Below are 17,666 nucleotides of genomic sequence, written 5' to 3'. Positions count from 1 at the left end.
ATAATTGGAGGAATCTCCACAGACAGTATAAAGTATTGTATCCTGTCTCACACAGATGGGATTATTTAGCCTTCACACAACCTTCAAACAATGCGTTGTGCTCCTTTTAATCCATCCATAATTCAAAGAGGACATCTTGCAGCCTCCAGAGGTTTTTCACTATGACAATAGATGAGGGCAGGCTAAGGCGAGGTATGTTTTATTACGAAAGTCGAAGGCGGCTTGGGCCATAATTTTGTAAATCTCATTAGTGATTATAGTTTCTTATTTCCAGGTATGATAAAATACCAGTTTTACTTTGTAAACGTATCTCAGCCAGGAGGAGGGACCCCAGGGCCTCTCTACCAGGCACCAGGAACAAAAGGTGTGGGAGACTGTGCCAGTGATAATCATGCTGTCCTTTGCTTACAAGCAGCACATAATGAAAGGTCAGAGAGCAGAGGAGTCTCTCTCTGAGTCCTCCAGGAAGAGAAAGGCAAGGAGTTTTGTGAATGCCAAAATAAATGGCCTTCCTCTGCTTCTTATGCTGTGATGCCTGTGTAAGGCCCAGTGACATATAAATTAGGAATACAAATTTCTTGCAATCACCAACTGCACATGTGCTTGCAGAGGCTGAACTGCAGACTCTTAGCTTAAGCTGCAGCTGGAGAAACCCCTAGCGGAAGACAGTAAATCTTCCACCATCAATCAGTCAACTAAGCATTTGCGCCCATGTGGCCCTGGATCTTAGCTGTGATAAGAGGTAAGAAGCAATTAATACTCATTTGGAAATGATTTTCAAGCATCTATTTCAGGCAAGGCTACAGGCTAGGTGTTGAGGAGACAGCAGTGAAAAGATATCTTTTTGTGCTCAGATGAGGGGAAAAGTCAGCTTTGATGGGGTGGATAAGAAAAGTCTGCATAGAAGGTAAGATCTTTGATTTTGTTCTCAAGTATGAGATGAGATTCCCCAGATGGACAAGGACAGAAAAATCAGTGGGAGTGGCCAACATGCCGGTGTAATAAAAGAACAGGAAATATGAAGTTGAATTGGTAGAAAGGGAGATTGAAGACTTAGATAGGGATCAAATCCTAGAAAGCTATGCTAAAGACTTCAGAGTTTTCTGCTTTGTTTTGTTTTTCCTATAGGCAATGAAGAGACATGGAGGCATTTTAAGCAAGAAAATGGTAAGAACATGTCAGAGGCATTTGAACCAAAGCAACTCCATCCTGAATAGGAGCTCGGTAAAATAAGGCTGAGAACTGCTGGGCTGCATTTCCAGCAGGTTTGGCATTCTTAGTCACAGGATGAGAGAGGAGGTCAATACAAGATACAAGTCACAAAGACCTTGCTGATAAACGAGGACGTAGTAAATAAACTGATCAAAACCCACGAAAAGCAAGGCGGTGCTGAAAGTGACCTCTGGTCGTCCTCACTGCTCATTATACACTAATTATAATGCATGAGCATGCTAAAAGACACTCCCACCAGTGCCATGACAGTTTACAAATAACATGGCAACATCAGGAAGTTACCCTATGTGGTCTAAAAAGGGGAGGAAGCCTCAGTTCCGGGAATTGCCCACCCTTTTCCAAAAAAACTCATGAATAATCCACCCCTTGTTTAGCATATAATCAAGAAATAACTATATGTATACTCAGTGGAGCAGCCCATGCCACTGTTCTGCCTGTGGAGTAGCCATTCTCTTATTCCTTTACTCTCTTAGTAAACTTGCATTCACTTTATGGGTTTGCTTCAAGTTCTTTCTTGTATGAGATCCTAGAACCCTCTCTTGGGGTCTAGATTGGGACCCCTTTCTGGTAACAAACATATTTGTGCTTTTGGAGTATCATCCAGTGACAGCACAGGGGAGGATAATAAGTCTGAACAAATGGGAGAGTAATTCTGGCACACAGTAGGCTCAGTAAATATTTGTTAAATAAGTGAATGACACAGACAAGACACGATCAAACGTACATTTTTTAAAAAGATGCCTCTCCTTTATCTTGCCTTATCCATGTAAAAGGCATGTAACTGATTACTAACATCAGACTGCATAAATGAGCCAAAATTCACAAAGTTTTAGCAAAGAACCAAATCAATGCATGGCAAGCAAGAAGACAATATTGAGAGTGTGAGTGAAGCAGGCAGTCAGGGTGGTAATGGGTTTCATCAATGACTGGAGATGGAATTTCATTAAGTTGCATGTCAATAGCAGGAACAATTTAACTTAGGATGTCAAAGGTTTCACTACCTTTATAAAATCATGTGCTGAAATAATTTAGGTACATTTCAGCAGTAATACTACATGTTAAGAGAGTGAGGAGAAAGCAAAAATACTGCATAATTTATCCTCCTCCATATTTTATTGTGAAAACTACAGCATGAGAGATCTTGAAAGATTTCATTTTCATCCCTTGTCGTTCTAATTTTTTTGTTTGTTTAGAATTTTGGTTGCATTGTTTAATTGCTATAACCAAAACAGACAGTCTTATCCCTTAAGCATCACCATTCTGGCCTCTTTGTCTGTATGAGATAAAATATCAGCTGCTTATATACTTTTCATGGATGTGAGTAAGAAAGCAAGATTACATACTTTTTGAACTTGGAAAACACTGTCCCAAGGTTCTGAGCAGGCCGATTAACCCACACAGTTGTTTTGCTGTTTATGGCTACATCTCCTATTCTGATAATCTGGCAAAATTTTATAATCCAGCATTTTCCTCTAACCTGCTGCTTTAGAGGGCTGCATGGGCTATCATGTCACCAAATTAAGAAGAGGCACTAGGAAAAATATACCAGCTCTTCATCTCCAGAATCCCAACCCTATGGTAATACAGACTCTGGATTCAGTATACATTCTCCTTACCAGGACAGATATTAAACCCTGAAATTAAACATGTCTCTCTGGGCCTCTGTTGCCTTGTTTACAGAGACCACTCAGATAATCTCCAAGGGTCGTTTTACTTCTAATGTTTTCAGGTTTATAAGAAAAGATACAACTTCAAATGCAACACAGATAATTAAGGGTCAAAACCTTTAATGGTTAATGGAAATAAAAAAGACTCAAAACCCAGTGCTATTGGCTTTTAAATACCAAGTAACTCACATTCTCTTCACATCACTGGTAAGATCACAAGACTTGAGATAAAACTCTTTAAAATATCCTAGATCACAACTGATCTACCCCACACAAACACTTGAAATACACTGCCTTTTAAAATGTGAGTTGTTAAATCCACTTCGGCATTTTGTTTATTTTTAGTACAGTAAATTTACCATGGCTACATGTAATCTGTAAGACCTGCTAGGGCTTTCTCCTCTCAAGCACATTGTACAGTATATCTTTTGTTCCAGGCACTACCCAGTGTGCATGTCATAATATCTTTTCAATAAAATATGTGAACTTGTGCAGAGGGAGTCGTGGGGGGCAAGAAATTGGAAACTCAAGTCACACACTGTGTAAGCCACAGGGAATCAGGCCTTATGTGTTTTAAATGAAATCCTTTCATCTCTGGAGACGCCTCTGTGGCCCTCTACGTAACGGACCAGGTCTGTTTCCAGGAGGTTTTACTCATCATCAGACCTCCTCGTGCTCCTGCAGGGTGACAATGTCATAAGCACGAGCCAGAGACTTCTCATTGTTTCTAATATAGTTGCTTTCACTCTTTTCCTCATTCTTCTTTATTTTGTTTTTTTTCTTAATTTCACAGACACCCAGCAGAACTCATGTAAGTGCCCTCGCTGCAATCTCTTTTCTAAAAAGAGAAAGGGGGCGGGGGGTGGGGGGTCATAAATTTGTTCTACTTGAGTGTTCCTGTTTTTCTCAGCAGAACAATTGGACTTTTTTTTTTTTTCCTGGTGTCTCTCACCAGACCATTTTAGCTTTCCTAAAATAAAAGTGAGGATTTTAAACCCCACTCTTCTCTCAGCTCCTGTCTCACACTCACTCATATGCCAAGGTTTGTAAGGGTCATGCGTCTGGATTCCTCAGCACTTTCTTTCTTTTCTTTCTTCTCTAGCTCCTTGTTTCTCATTTGATTCACCAATAGGACATTACCTCTAGTATCAGCTGTTTCTCTAGACCCCAACTAATGGAAACCTTTTCTCTCCATACTTCTTCAGATTCCCGGTTCTGAGGGCTGGAGGATCTGGAAGTGGGTTTCTGTGTACCTGTTCTGTTCCGGCAACATGGACAAAATATATCTTCTGCTTCGTACGCACCTTCCATGTAGTTTGTTCAGAAGAAAGTAGAGACAGCTGGGAAGTGGTCCACATGCCAGATGATATCTAAAAAAAAAACTACTAGGATTTTGAGAAACAATTCCAAAAGAAGAGCTTTAGCTCAGAATACCTGAATACCTAGATATCTGAATACCTGAATACTTGATACCGAGTTATCTGAATATCTGGATTCTGGAGGATGGCAGAATATGCCACCCCCAAATATGCCACTTTGGCATAAAGATTATTTTAAGCTGAAAGTAACTGAGGAGAAGTGGACACAAGAAAAGCTCTCTGCCCTCCCCTTATTTGCCCAAAACAGCTCATCTCCTCTCTACTGTGAAGGACAAACTTTTAGGACCTTTTCAGCACCAGCATAGAAAGCTGTACTGACTAGCCTTTATCTACCATTTATTTGCATTCCCACAGTTTGCTGTCCCTGGGAACTCTGAGACCTTTTTCTTTGTCTTGTCACTTCTCTAAAAATTTGCTCTTGTTTGTGGAAGAAGCTATATAAGCTGAAGTTACAAGCTACCTCTTTGAGATTTGCTCATTCCCTGGTATCTCCCTTGTATATTGGAGATATAAATGTTAACGAACCCCTGTTTGTTTTTTCTCTTCTCAACTTGTATTTTTTTTTTTTTTTAAACAGAGTCTCACTTATTCACCCAGGCAAGAGTGCAGTGGTGCAGTTTTGGTTCACTGCAACCTCCACCTCCCAGGTTCAAGCGATTCTCCTGCCTCAGCCTCCCGAGTAGTTGGAACTACAGGCACATGCCACCATGCCTGGCTAATTTTTATATTTTTAGTAGAGACAGGGTTTCCTCATGTTGGCCAGGCTGGTCTTGAACTCCTGACCTCAGGCGATTTGCCCGCCTCGGTCTCCCAAAGTGCTGGCATTACAGGCGTGAGCCACCATGCCCAGCCTTCAATCCATCTTTTATTACAGGGGGTCCCAGGTAAAAACTCAGAAGGGTAGAGGGAAATTTTTTTCTCCCCTGCAACTCTTCCAAGAATATCTAATAAAGTTCCCTGCCACTAGGTTTATGCCTTTCCAACCTTCATCATGATCTGCCAGAGTCATCTCTCTGAATGTGAAATCTGATGCATCACATGGCTATTTATATCTTCCATAAGCCTCTAAGCCTCCAGAATAAGGTCTTGGTCTTTAGCAGGGCACACAAAGCCCTCTAAGACCTTGCCCTTCTGACTCCCACAGCCCCATCACTTTCCTCTCAGCTCCTTTCCCCACCTCAGCATGAATCCTATGCTCTATTCACATCCAGTAAACTGCAGATGGCTGGAATGCATCCTGCTCAAACATCTCCCTCTGCTCAAAATGCCCTTCTTGTCCTCATCCACACACAGAATACCTCCTGAGTTTTTGAAACTAAGCTCGTACTATGAATCCTGTTCCTGACAATTATCTTCAGGGAAAATTGAAAACCGTATATATAGAGTCACAAATTTATTTTACACACACATTTCTCAGTACATGAGCAACACTTCTGAGATTTTTTTTAAAAGTTGTCTCCCCCCAGCAAGACTGTAAGTCCTTTAAGGGCAAGGGCATGCCTGTCTTATTCATTACTGACTCCCCAAGGTCTAGCACAGTGCCTGGTACATAACAGGTGCTCAGTAGCTCAGTAAATGTTAAATGGATGAATGGTGTAGTACATTAATTTCTTTTTAAAAATCTACCTCTGAGCACCTGAACTAAAACTTAAACTGGAATCAGTTTATACTTTTTCCTTCTCTGATTCTGACCTGTACTTTTCACCTGAATCAGGAAAGGATTCTTCTGCTAATTGTGATCATTTTATCCTAAGGACCACAGGACCCCAGGGGGAACACTAGGTCAACTGTGACATTTAGTACGGTATTTTTTTAATTATGCAAATATCCATCTGTTCAGATACCATTTGGGGGCTCATTGAATGTGTATAGTTTAGGATAAAGGGGATAAAACTAGAAAAAGTGCATCTCACTTTGGCTCCGTAGAAATCTGAGGACTACCTGATTCATTTGAAGTTATGAAGGGTCTCCATTTTAATGGTACATCTTTTCTCTTTGGTCAGAATTCTAAATCTTTTTAATTGCGGTTTGAACACCTGTAGCCAAATTTTAAATGTCTTTCTCATTTAAATTCCAAACATTAAAATTCCAAACATCTTGATTATGTAAATGGTAAAAGTAAAGGGCAGAGTTTTTCTTTAAGAGTTTTTTCCCCCACTCCCTCCCACTGCTCCCAATTATGGTTACTCTTTAAGCCCCCAGCAAGGTGGCTACGTTTCCTGGATTACCCCAAAGTTCATTTCTGGAATAGAACAGGAAGGCTCAATCCCAGCAATGTGTTTTTAAGCGACAAAAAAAGTAAAAACTAGCCAGCATTTGTTCAGCACTTATTATTTGCCAGCCACCACAAGGGCCCTTGAAGCAAATTTGTTATATATATACTCAATCTTCATAACAGCCTACAATTTAATATTATCAAACGCATTTCTCAAGTTAGGAAACTGAGGCTAAGGTACAGAAGCAACCTGTCCCAGGTTAGATAGCAAGTGACAAGGCTAGGGTTTAGAACAGATGAGCCTGAGTTTGCATGATCTCTTTACCACACCACTTCCTTCCAAATGCCTGTTTCTGCCAGGACACACTGGTAGACTTTTTTTTTTTTCTTTTTTGAGACGGAGTCTCGCTCTGTCACCCAGGCTGGAGGGCAGTGGCGCGATGTCGGCTCACTGCAAGCTCCGTCTCCCAGGTTCACACCATTCTCCTGCCTCAGCCTCCTACCGTAGCTGGGACTACAGGCGCCCGCCACCCTGCCCGGCTAAGTTTTTGTATTTTTAGTAAAGACAGGGTTTCACCGTGTTAGCCAGGATGATCTCAATCTCCTGAGAAATTTTTTAAAGAATTAAAATTGGCAAGGGAGATTGATTAAATTGTCAGACAGAGACACAGAGAAGTATGCTTTAAAAAGAAGACAATATACAGAATGAATACTAATTTTAAGAAAACGGTCATGTAAATTGGCTCGTGCCTGTAATCCCAGCACTTTGAGAGGCTGAGGTGGGCTGGTCACTTGAGGCCAGAAGTTCTAGACCAGCCTGGCCAACATGGTGAAACCCCATCACTACTACAAGTACATATATGTGTGTGTGTGTGTGTGTGTGTGTGTGTATAGCTGGATGTGGTGGCACATGCCTATAATCCCAGCTACTTGGGAGGCTGAGGCATGAGAGTTGCTTGAACACAGGAGGTGAAGGTTGCAGTGAACCAAGATTGCACCACTGCACCACTCCAGCCTGAGCAACAAGAGTGAGACGAGACAAAAAAAAAAAAAAAAGGCCTGGCATACATTCCAGGTTGAGGTGAGGAGGGGACACTATCACAAAGATTCATCTACTGGAGGCCTTAAGGAGCTCGCCTTTCAGTTTGAGACCCACTTCTGTGTTTCCACCTTACTCTGGCTTCCTGTGAGACCTACTTCAGCCTGGCGTTCCACCTGATTCCTACATGGAATGGTCTTCATCGTAGTCTCATAACATGACTCTGCTCTTGGATATTTCTGATCTTTTTTCTAGTACCTCATTTATGTCTCCTAGATTCAAATGTTTGAATCTATTCCTCCAATCCCTGCCAATCTGTCTCTAAGAACTGGCAATGTCTATACCTGAGTATTCTTTATCCTGATCTGTATCCTTTATTTTTTTAACCTAGTTATTACGTTTGTGCATCAGTGGTCCAAATACTTTGCCTTGCCGGCTTGAAGTATCATGGTGTGCTGGAAAGAATCTGCAACAGACCAATTTTAGGAGTCATGTCAGGATATGTAAGCTCTTTGGGTGTCATTTTTTTTCATCTATGAATTATGAAGAGTAAAAAGCTACAGTCCAGATGTACATAAAGTTAATGGAAATAATACATGTGAGAACGCCATGACACAAAGCAAGCACTCTGTGAATCTTACTTGCTCAGCAGAGTGATGCTGTCTTTCTCTGAATGCTTGGAATATATTGATGAACGTAACAAAGTTGAGTCAGATAGCAAACAACAGACAAATTAACAAAGTTTACACTATGCGTTAAGTGATTTGTGCCATGTTTTTAAAAAGTGGAAAAAAGTATAAACAGGAGAATCAAGAGTGCAAGAGGGGGTGATGGGAGAGGTGTAGGTCAGAGTATTAAAGAGGAGGATGAGTGAGAGGGTTAGAAAGTTAGCCAACTGATATCTGAAAAAAGAGAGTTATGGGCAGAAGAAATAGCCACTGCCAATGGGAAATTCAGGGAACAATAAAGAGGACAGTGCTCTTGGAGTGAATGATGGAGGAAGAGACTGGTTGGAGATGAGATCAGACAGGTTAGAGGGATGGGAATATGTAGACCTGGAGGCCATTGTAAGGGCTCGGATCTTTACTTTGAGTGAGATGTTAGTTGACTTACCTTTCCTTTGGAGCCTGATATGACAGTTGATTTTTCAGAACCTTTCTTTGTTTTCATGCATACTCTGTGTCTTGACTTTAGTACTAATTACTCAAGGGAAGAAGCATGCCATATTCATCTTCATAGTGCTAATGCCTAATATGGTGCCTAGAACATAGACCATACTCAATGAACATCTCTTGAATTGATAATATTGTTTTAGATGCTTATCCTGGGAATTTTTTAAAGATAACATAATGCTTTTACCTGGTTAAAATGTACATGACACTTGAAGGCCACTAGAAAATAAAATCTTATAATAGGCCTTTTTTAGTTTCTCTCAAGTCCCAGCCAGAGATGGATGTGTGCCCTTGCAGCATATTACTTACCCTATATCACACCATTTAATAAAAAGATACAAGTTTGGAACTCAGATGACCTAGGCTTGACAACCAGAAATACCACTTACTAGTTACATGACCTTAAATAAATTATGTAATTCTTCAAAACCTTTCATGTCAGACTAAATGCCATCCAAACCATGGGATCCAACGAGAATCTAAAAATATAATGTGGAGGAAAACATTTTGGTAAACTGCATTGCAACATATGAACGCTAAATATTCTTATTATAATTTAAGCATTAGCTAATATTTGACATGAAAATATAAAACTGTCCCTAAAAATTATAAACGTACTATTTGGCAGAACCAGAAATTATGTTGTGTTGCTCTGGATGCTCAGTGAGGAAGGACCTGTTTCACCAAAGGAATAAATAGTTCTGTTGCCTAATAATTTGCCATACTGTTGAATTTTTTCTCACTCTCCTATAACAACTTTGCTTATGTTAGGATGTTCTTAAAATAGGATTTTCCCAATTAAGAGTCCATTAAAGATACAGAAGGTATTGTGCCTGATCAATAATTCCAAACCATTCAATCTATACAAAAATTTGGCTACGAGGTGCTAGATAAACTCAGCTCTCCATCTGTATGCTCTTCATTGATTGCACACCTCTCTGGCAACCTACCAGATCCAGGGGTGGAGGCTCCATGATTCCAAAAGGGTTTGCTGAGTTCATTCCCAACTAGCCCGTTGGAAACAAGTTGGGAGCTTCCCAGTGCCATTAGCAAGGCAGTTGCCCAACAGATCCAGAGGAGTCCCACCTCCCAACTTCAGCCAAATTCTTTTCAAAACTGACTCTGTTTGTAGATATACATGCTTTAAGCACTTCCCACAGAAGATTATATAAAACTATGAAGAAAATAGATAACTGCATTCATTTCCCATGACTGGGCGGGATAACATATTCAGTTTTAATTGACTCTGGAGAATCCAAGTCAATTAGACAAAGGGTATAATAGGAACAAGAAGCTGTATTATTTCACTCACTTGATTATTTTATAAAAATAGAAAGAAATAAATGTAAAATTTGAATAGTCCCACAGCATTGAGATGTGCCATCTATACCAGGCTGTTTGGAGCCACTTGGGGAACATATCTTTATTTTAAAACTAGCTGAAAAGTGGATTTGAAGATTCAATAGTCTGAGTCGTGCACTCTTCTGTAAAACATTAGGTCTGCTCTGGCCAAATGAGCAAGCCACTTCTGGTGGGTGGGTTAAGTACATACGTAGGAGTGGAACCAGATATCAACATATTTTTTTTTGAAAGAGTGAATTTAAAACTAAGAATTCTGAGAGAAAAAATAATTAAGGATTGTTTGACATTATTTACCTACTATGTTCTACACACTAAGCTATGTTCTTTGGATGGAGGGATAAATGCATTTCCTGAAGTGATTCTCAATCAAATGGTAGAGATATACAGAAAATCAGGGCAAAACAATTTATTTCCTATGGATTTTTTTTTTTTTTGAGAGGGAACTGAAGAGGAAGTGGTTGATTCTGCACACAAAAAAAGGTGAATTTATGGAAGTTTTCACTAAGTCAGTGAGGTAGGTCTTGCAAGATTAATAGGATTTCAACAGAGAGAGGTGAAAGAGACAGCTATTCTAGGCAAGACCACCACCATGTGGCTCTGAAAGTACATGAACATACGGGCCTGAGAATATCTCTATGGCTAGATCATAAAGAACATATTGGGAGAGAAAGGTAAGAGAAAGTAAAGACTGGGGAAATGGAAAGAAATAAGGCTGGGCATGTTGAGTAAGTTTAGATTGTAAAGAGAATTGTTCTGCTATCAATTTTGAACTTTGTATGATAGGACTTGAAGAGCTACTAAAGATTTAAAAGAAAAGATATGACATATCCAGGTTGGGAAACACACAAAAAAATATGTAGGCTAAATATCATTAAAGAAAGAAACAGATCTCTGGAAGTACCAAGTTGTCTAAATTCTGTATCAAACTGGTAATATTTTGCCCAGACCTTGCATTAATCACTGATTTTTTTGTACTTAATCATCCTTTTATTCAACAAATATTAATTAAAATTCCTGTACCATGCTAGATTTATGGGACATAATATTGACCAAGACAAATGTAGTTCTGATCCTCGTGGAGTTTACAATCTACTGGGGAGATAAACATTAAATATATAAAAGAGATAAATGCAGATAATTACTGATCTTTGTACAATAACATGCTGAATAGCCTCAGGAACTCACTGGTACTGAGTTACAAAGATTTCAGATTTCGTTCATCATTATCCTTCTCAACAAATATGTGTGGGAGTTATTTTTTTTAAAGTAGCAGAACTACACTTTTTTGAACTATGGTATTTGCCAGTGAATTTGAGGTTTAGCGGCCTCAACATAACCCATTGTAGTTTCTGCAAGATTTTTTGCTATTGCAAACATTTATAAATTACTGGGAATCATTATATTTTGCAAGAGAAAAGAAATAGTCCAGCTTTTCTCAGCTGGAATCTTTGAAATGTATGGGTTCACTGGTAAAAAGGACAGATGGCTGAGCTAATGTTAGTAATTGCCAAGAAAAAAGTCCACTGTTGACCTAAAAATGCAATGAAATCTATTCCTTTATAACTTTCCACTGACTGCTTAGCTTAAGTCCTAATTATTACAAAATTAAGAAAGGATTTCTTAACATCAGAAGATTTCCCTAAGAACATAAGAATATTAGGCCACATCTCTATATGTGCCTGTTAGCCCATTTACTTCACAGCTTACTTAACCAATTTTCTTTGGTCTGTGATACATCCAAGAATTTAATTAGTCACATGTCATACTACAGGAATGAAGGTGAAAGTTAGTGTCAGTGAAAAAGTAACCCAACAATTTAATATAAAAATATTTTTATGAGAGTATCTTTTTCTCTGAAAACTTAAATTCTCATTAAGCCATTTTAAAATGTATAACCAATACCCTTTTGGATTTTGATCATAACACTGTACTAGTTTTCTAAGGCTGATGTAACAAAGTATCACAAAGTGGGTGTTTTAAAAAACAGTTTGTAGCCTTACAGTTCTAGTTGCTAGGAATCTGAGATCAAGGTGTCTAGAAGGTTGGTTCCTTCTAAGGACTGTGAAAAAAGACTCTGTTCCATGCCTCTCATTTACTATCTAGTGGTTTGCTGACATTCTTGACTGTTCCTGGCTTATAAAGGCATCACTAGATCTCTGCCTTCATGTTCCTATAGCATACCTCTGTATGCTATGTATGTCTATCTCCAAATTTCCCCTTCTAATAAGGACACTAGTCATATTGTGTCAGGGCCAATCCAAATTGCTTATTTTAAATTGATTACCTCTGTACAGAACCTGTCTCCAAATAAGGTAATAAGGTCACATCCTGAGGTACAGGAGGTTAAGACTTCCACATATAAATTTTGGAGAGACCCAATCCAATGCATAACCAATATTTTATGAGTTGAAAAATAAACTTTCTTGTCAGAAAAAAAAAATCTTCAGCATCTTTGCTATAAGCATCAAATTGCTTTATTTCCTTTTTCATACTCAAGGTGTGTGTGTGTGTGCGTGTGTGTGTAGTTCATTTTTATTTTTCATGCAGCCTGTACTTGGGAATTTTTTAATTGTGAGAATTAATATTGGAATATGAGGTGTATAGCAGACAATTTTGGTGGTGGCTGCCTAGCTCAAAACAAATACTCCTTCTCTGAGATGGACTCATAGGTGACAGGATTATGCTCTGTCCTTGCCCTTTCTGTGTGACCCTACCCCACTGACCAGGACAATTTAATCCAAGGATAGATGCCAGACCCAGAAAGACCCCATGGGATTTTGAAATTTGGAATAACAACATTTGGAAACTGGGAACTATTAAAGCTGACATGTTGTTACTTGCCCCCCAAAAGGTCCAAAACTTCTCCTGAGGAGGTGTCTATACTGTCCTTATTCCTTTCCCTCATGAGGCTCAGTTACTCATTTCTTCCCTCATTTCTGTAAGATACCACATTGTGACTACGATAAAATATTTTTTAGTGTGCCTATGCTTCTCAGGGTTAATTTTGTTGCATGTGACCAAAAGAATCTTAACAAATACAAGTGGCTCTGCAGTAATCTATGTCCCATTCGTGCACTTCTGGTTCTTTAACCCATATAATTTCTTCTGGTTCATGATTGCAGATGATACTCCTGGCTCCTGTCAATCCGTGTCATTAGTCATAATGGGAACTCAGGGCAATAGTAAGAGTTTTTGGGCAGAAATCCATCCCTACTCCTAGAAAAACAATAAAAAGCATGCATTTTATCCATGTTGGGTCTATAATATAATCTTTGTATATACCCAATTGTAAAAACATGTTGAACTACCAAGTTTATTTTCTGATTTCAAAATAGTAGAGAATAATCAGAAATAAGTCAGTCAGGAGCCCTTATTGAGGAAAAATTGCAACTATCGATCCGTGGAAGTTAATATTTACAGTCCATGATTGTCATTCAGGGACCTCCATCAGAGTTTCTGCTTTTACCTTCCACAGAGGCAAGAGCAATTGCTGTTGCCTCTAAAAGAGAACTTATTAAATAGGGCACTGGCACACAGCAACCTAAGCCCTTCTGTCCCACTTATTCTCACACAAGAGCCCCTCGATGAGCAAACATTGCACCCAAGATCTATTTAGGGTTTTGTTATCATTGCATAAATAAAGGCCAAAATTATAACTGATTTTTTTTTGAGACAGGGTCTTGCTCTGTTGCCCAGGCTGGAGTGTAGTGACACGATCTCTGTTCACTGCAACCTCCACCTCCTTGGTTCAAGCTATCCTCCCACCTCAGCCCCCCTAGTAGCTGGGACTACAGGTGCATGCCACCATGCCCAGCTAAGTTTTGTGTTTTTAGTAGAGATGGGGTTTCACCATGTTGGCCAGGCTGATCTCAAACTCCTGACCTCAGGTGATCTGCCTGCCTCGGCCTCCCAAAGTGCTGGGATTACAGGCGTGAGGCACCACTCCCAGCCTTTATTTTTTATTATGTTAAGTTTCCTTAAAGGAGTTTCTGATTAGTTTATCTACTGCCACTTAAGACATTCGCAAGCCTATCTGCAAAGCTCTTTGTATAGTGGAATGAGTAACAGGGAAGAAAGTTAAGGGTTCCTCAACTTTATACAAGAAACATGGGTCAACATCAGACAGAAAGGCAGATTTCCAGCAATCACTCTGCATTATTTAAATGACTCCCTGCTCCATCAAATCTCCTAGGAAGGAAGGAGTTGTAGCACTGAAACTCCACAATAAGTCTCTGAGAACTTAGCTGTGGCTTTACACAGAGTTTCAAAGAGTTGTAGCTCAAAAGAAATGCAGGTTATATGACAATATTAATGCCCTGCACAGATTAGCGTCAACCATGATATCTACATTAATCTTTTCTTTTACCTGCAGATCTTCTGGAAAATTCTTAGCTCAAGACAACTTGGTACAAGCAACTGTGGAAGCTCATCAGTGAGAGACAGAAAACAAACTGGGTTGGAATAAAATCTAGATGGATGAATTAACTAAATAGAAGATATGCACTTGATGGCAGTAACCCATAGTACAATCACGATATTCAGAAGGACGTGGTGAGGTTGAGCATATTCTAATCCTGTGCTCTCCTGCTGCATGAAATACCAAGTCCAGGCAGTGGAAGCATTTTGGTTACAAATGAAACATCCACATGGAACAGGAGCGCAGTCAGCATCAAAGGCTATAAGTAACAGTGTCTATCTCCAAAACAGATGGGTGTTAAGGACTTGGTGAGATGTCAGTGTCTCAGCAAAGTGTCCCGGGCTTCACTAGAGGAATCAGCATTTGAATCAAGACACCAACATAGTAGCTCAGAACCGAAGCTCGACAAACCAATGATTTTTGTTTTGTTTTGTTTTTGTTTTTTAAAGTGGTGATATGGTTTGGTTGTGTCCCCACCCAAATCTCACCTTGAATTATAATAATCCCCATTTGTCATGGGATTGGTCCGGTGGGAGGTAACTGAATAATGAGGGCCAGGTCTTTCCCATGCTGTTCTTGTGATAGTGAGTAAATCTCATGAGATTTGATGGTTTTATAAAGAGGTGTTCCCCTGCACACACTCTTTTGCCTGTTGCCATGTAAAACATCCCTTTGCTCTTCCTTTGACTTCTGCCATCATTATGAGGCTTCCCCAGCCATGTGGAACTGTGATTCCATTAAACCTCTTTCCTTTATAATTTACCCAGTCTCAGGTATGTCTGTATTAGCAGCATGGGAACAAACTAATCCAAGTGCCAAAACCATACAGGTGGAGTTCCCAAGCAAGTTAGCTAGTATACTGCACTATACAAAGAATAGTTCCCAGCCCCATCAGCTGGAGTGGTTGGTTCTGATACTGTGCCGCCTACCTTGCTCAGGTCTGACTAAGAACCTAGGCAAGGTATACATACCTTTAGTTGAAATGCCTTCAACATCTGAGCTGACTCATGTCAAGGGAAGCAGGAACTAACATTGTGAGCATCTAGTATTTACCTGCCTAGACTCATTTTTATAAGCCTATTTTCTTTACACTGAAACCAGCACAGTACACATTTTTTCCCAGTATTTCTGAGATTATGTAAGCCTCGCCATCACTTATATAAAAGTTGGGTTTTATGTTACCTGATAAAAGCTACGATTTTTTGAGTACCTACTATATTCCAGGTACTACACTAGGTATTTCAAATACAGTACTGATTTTCAAAACAGTGCAAAATAGGTATCCTTATCCTCAGAAGAGGTATATAACTTTCTCAAGGTTATAACACAGGGCTGAGATATAAACCCAGATACATCTGACTCCCAAGAGTGTGTATCTCGCACTATATTTCCCTGAGAAATGTTTAAATTCATTTTGATGTAAGTTTTCTGTGTGAAGTTTTTAATATAACCAGTTAAACATAAGCTCTTTCCTTCAACTTGAGTTTGATTTCAATGTACGTTCAATCCTTTAAAAATACTTTTCATATTGAAAAGCAGTTTTAGCAGAATAAACACCGATCAGAAATGAGATGTGAGATCTCATGCCAGTGAGTCATGTGACCTTGGGAAGTCTTTCACTTATCTAGAAAAATGTTCTTACTTAAAAAAAAAAATGTGGGGGAGTAAAGACTAGCAGTGGGGGAAGGATTAAACTTGAAAAATTAAACTCTGATCGTCTCTTCTAGCTCTCCAAACTTAAGGGTCTCTCCAATCCTTTAGAAGTCATTCTCTTTATATATTTTAAACACTACCTTTTGCAAAGGAATCATAAGAAAAAAGATAATTTTAAATTTACTTTAAAAAAATTATCCAACTGTCTGCATATCTCAACAAGTTAGTCAACTTCCTTCACTTGTGTGCAACTTATGAGTGTGGCAATTGTGATATTTGAAGTCGACACCTCAAAGCTACTTGAAGCCTTGTTGACCAATGAAAATGTATAAATACAGATATCAAATAAATCAAATTCTTGTCTTCAACTAAAAATGCATTTTCAACATAGTTCAATTTAAGGAACTGGTGTCTTAGTTTTAACCATGAAAATATCATTAGATGATGTATGTGAAAAAAAAAAAAGAGACTAGATGTAATCATGTCCTTCACAAGAGAGTTGGCAATTGCAATGTTAGTACTGCAAATCAAACTGTTTTCAGACCTTAAAATGAAAGTCTGTGGAATTCTTCAGGTACACACCTGTAACAAAGTCACCTATCTGACTGCCTTTGTGGCCTAAGCTAAGGAAAGAGAGAAAGAAAAAAAAAAGAAAGAAAGAAAGGGAAGGGATGGGAAGACCTAGAAGGAAGCACATAATAGACTGCTTTGACTAGGTAATTTTTCACATAATGTTAAGTGCAGATGGTTAGAATAGTTCATCGCGATTTTGCAGTCTGGTCTCAGGTTTATTGCTAGAATTAATTCCTGCATTTCTGTGAAAGACATTATACATTCCATTCCTATGGTTTTAAATAATAAATTAATTTTAATGCATTTTTGCTCAGGCTTGAATGGAAAAGATGAAGAGCAATTGATAGGCTCTGAGTTTTTAGAACGCCTTTCAACAAGATTAAAAGCATAAGGCATCCCAAGTCGGCTCTTCTAAAAACAGAAAGTAGCCATCTGCTGGGGCTGCAGAGCTGTTCTACTCTAGAGTGCCATGTAGTCCAGCAGAACAGACACAGCACAAGGTACACTCCTTGACCAAACTGATCCTTAGGCAGAGTCATGGCTTTGTGTGCTTTCAATCAACATATTGTTTGAGGTGCCCTCTATTTCTATGTGACATAACTAATGAAAAGAAAAAAGTTACTTGTAATCATACCAGAACTAGAAAATGAAAATAACCCCAGTGAACTCACTAGCAATCCTAAAGAATTCCTGGGTTTCCCTACAGTTATTCCAGCTAGCAGGTGGAACTAGGGAGGGAAATTGCGTTGTTCTTTATAAATTAAATGCTATGTTAGGACTTGAGTAGAAAGTGGAATGAAATTATTTTAATTTTGTTTGTTCATTTCGTTTTTTGCTTTCTTCCAGCACCTCTTTCCTGTTTGTAAATCTTCACTCATCTTCAATCCTTTCTTGCTTGCCTTTCTACACTGTATGGTACTGAAAATTGTGCTGGAAAGCCAATTCTCAAGGAAGTC

The sequence above is a fragment of the Nomascus leucogenys genome, chromosome 14 (genome assembly GCF_006542625.1).
Source record: "Nomascus leucogenys isolate Asia chromosome 14, Asia_NLE_v1, whole genome shotgun sequence".
Classification (NCBI taxonomy): Eukaryota; Metazoa; Chordata; class Mammalia; order Primates; family Hylobatidae; genus Nomascus; species Nomascus leucogenys.
This window is presented reverse-complemented; position numbering follows the sequence as displayed.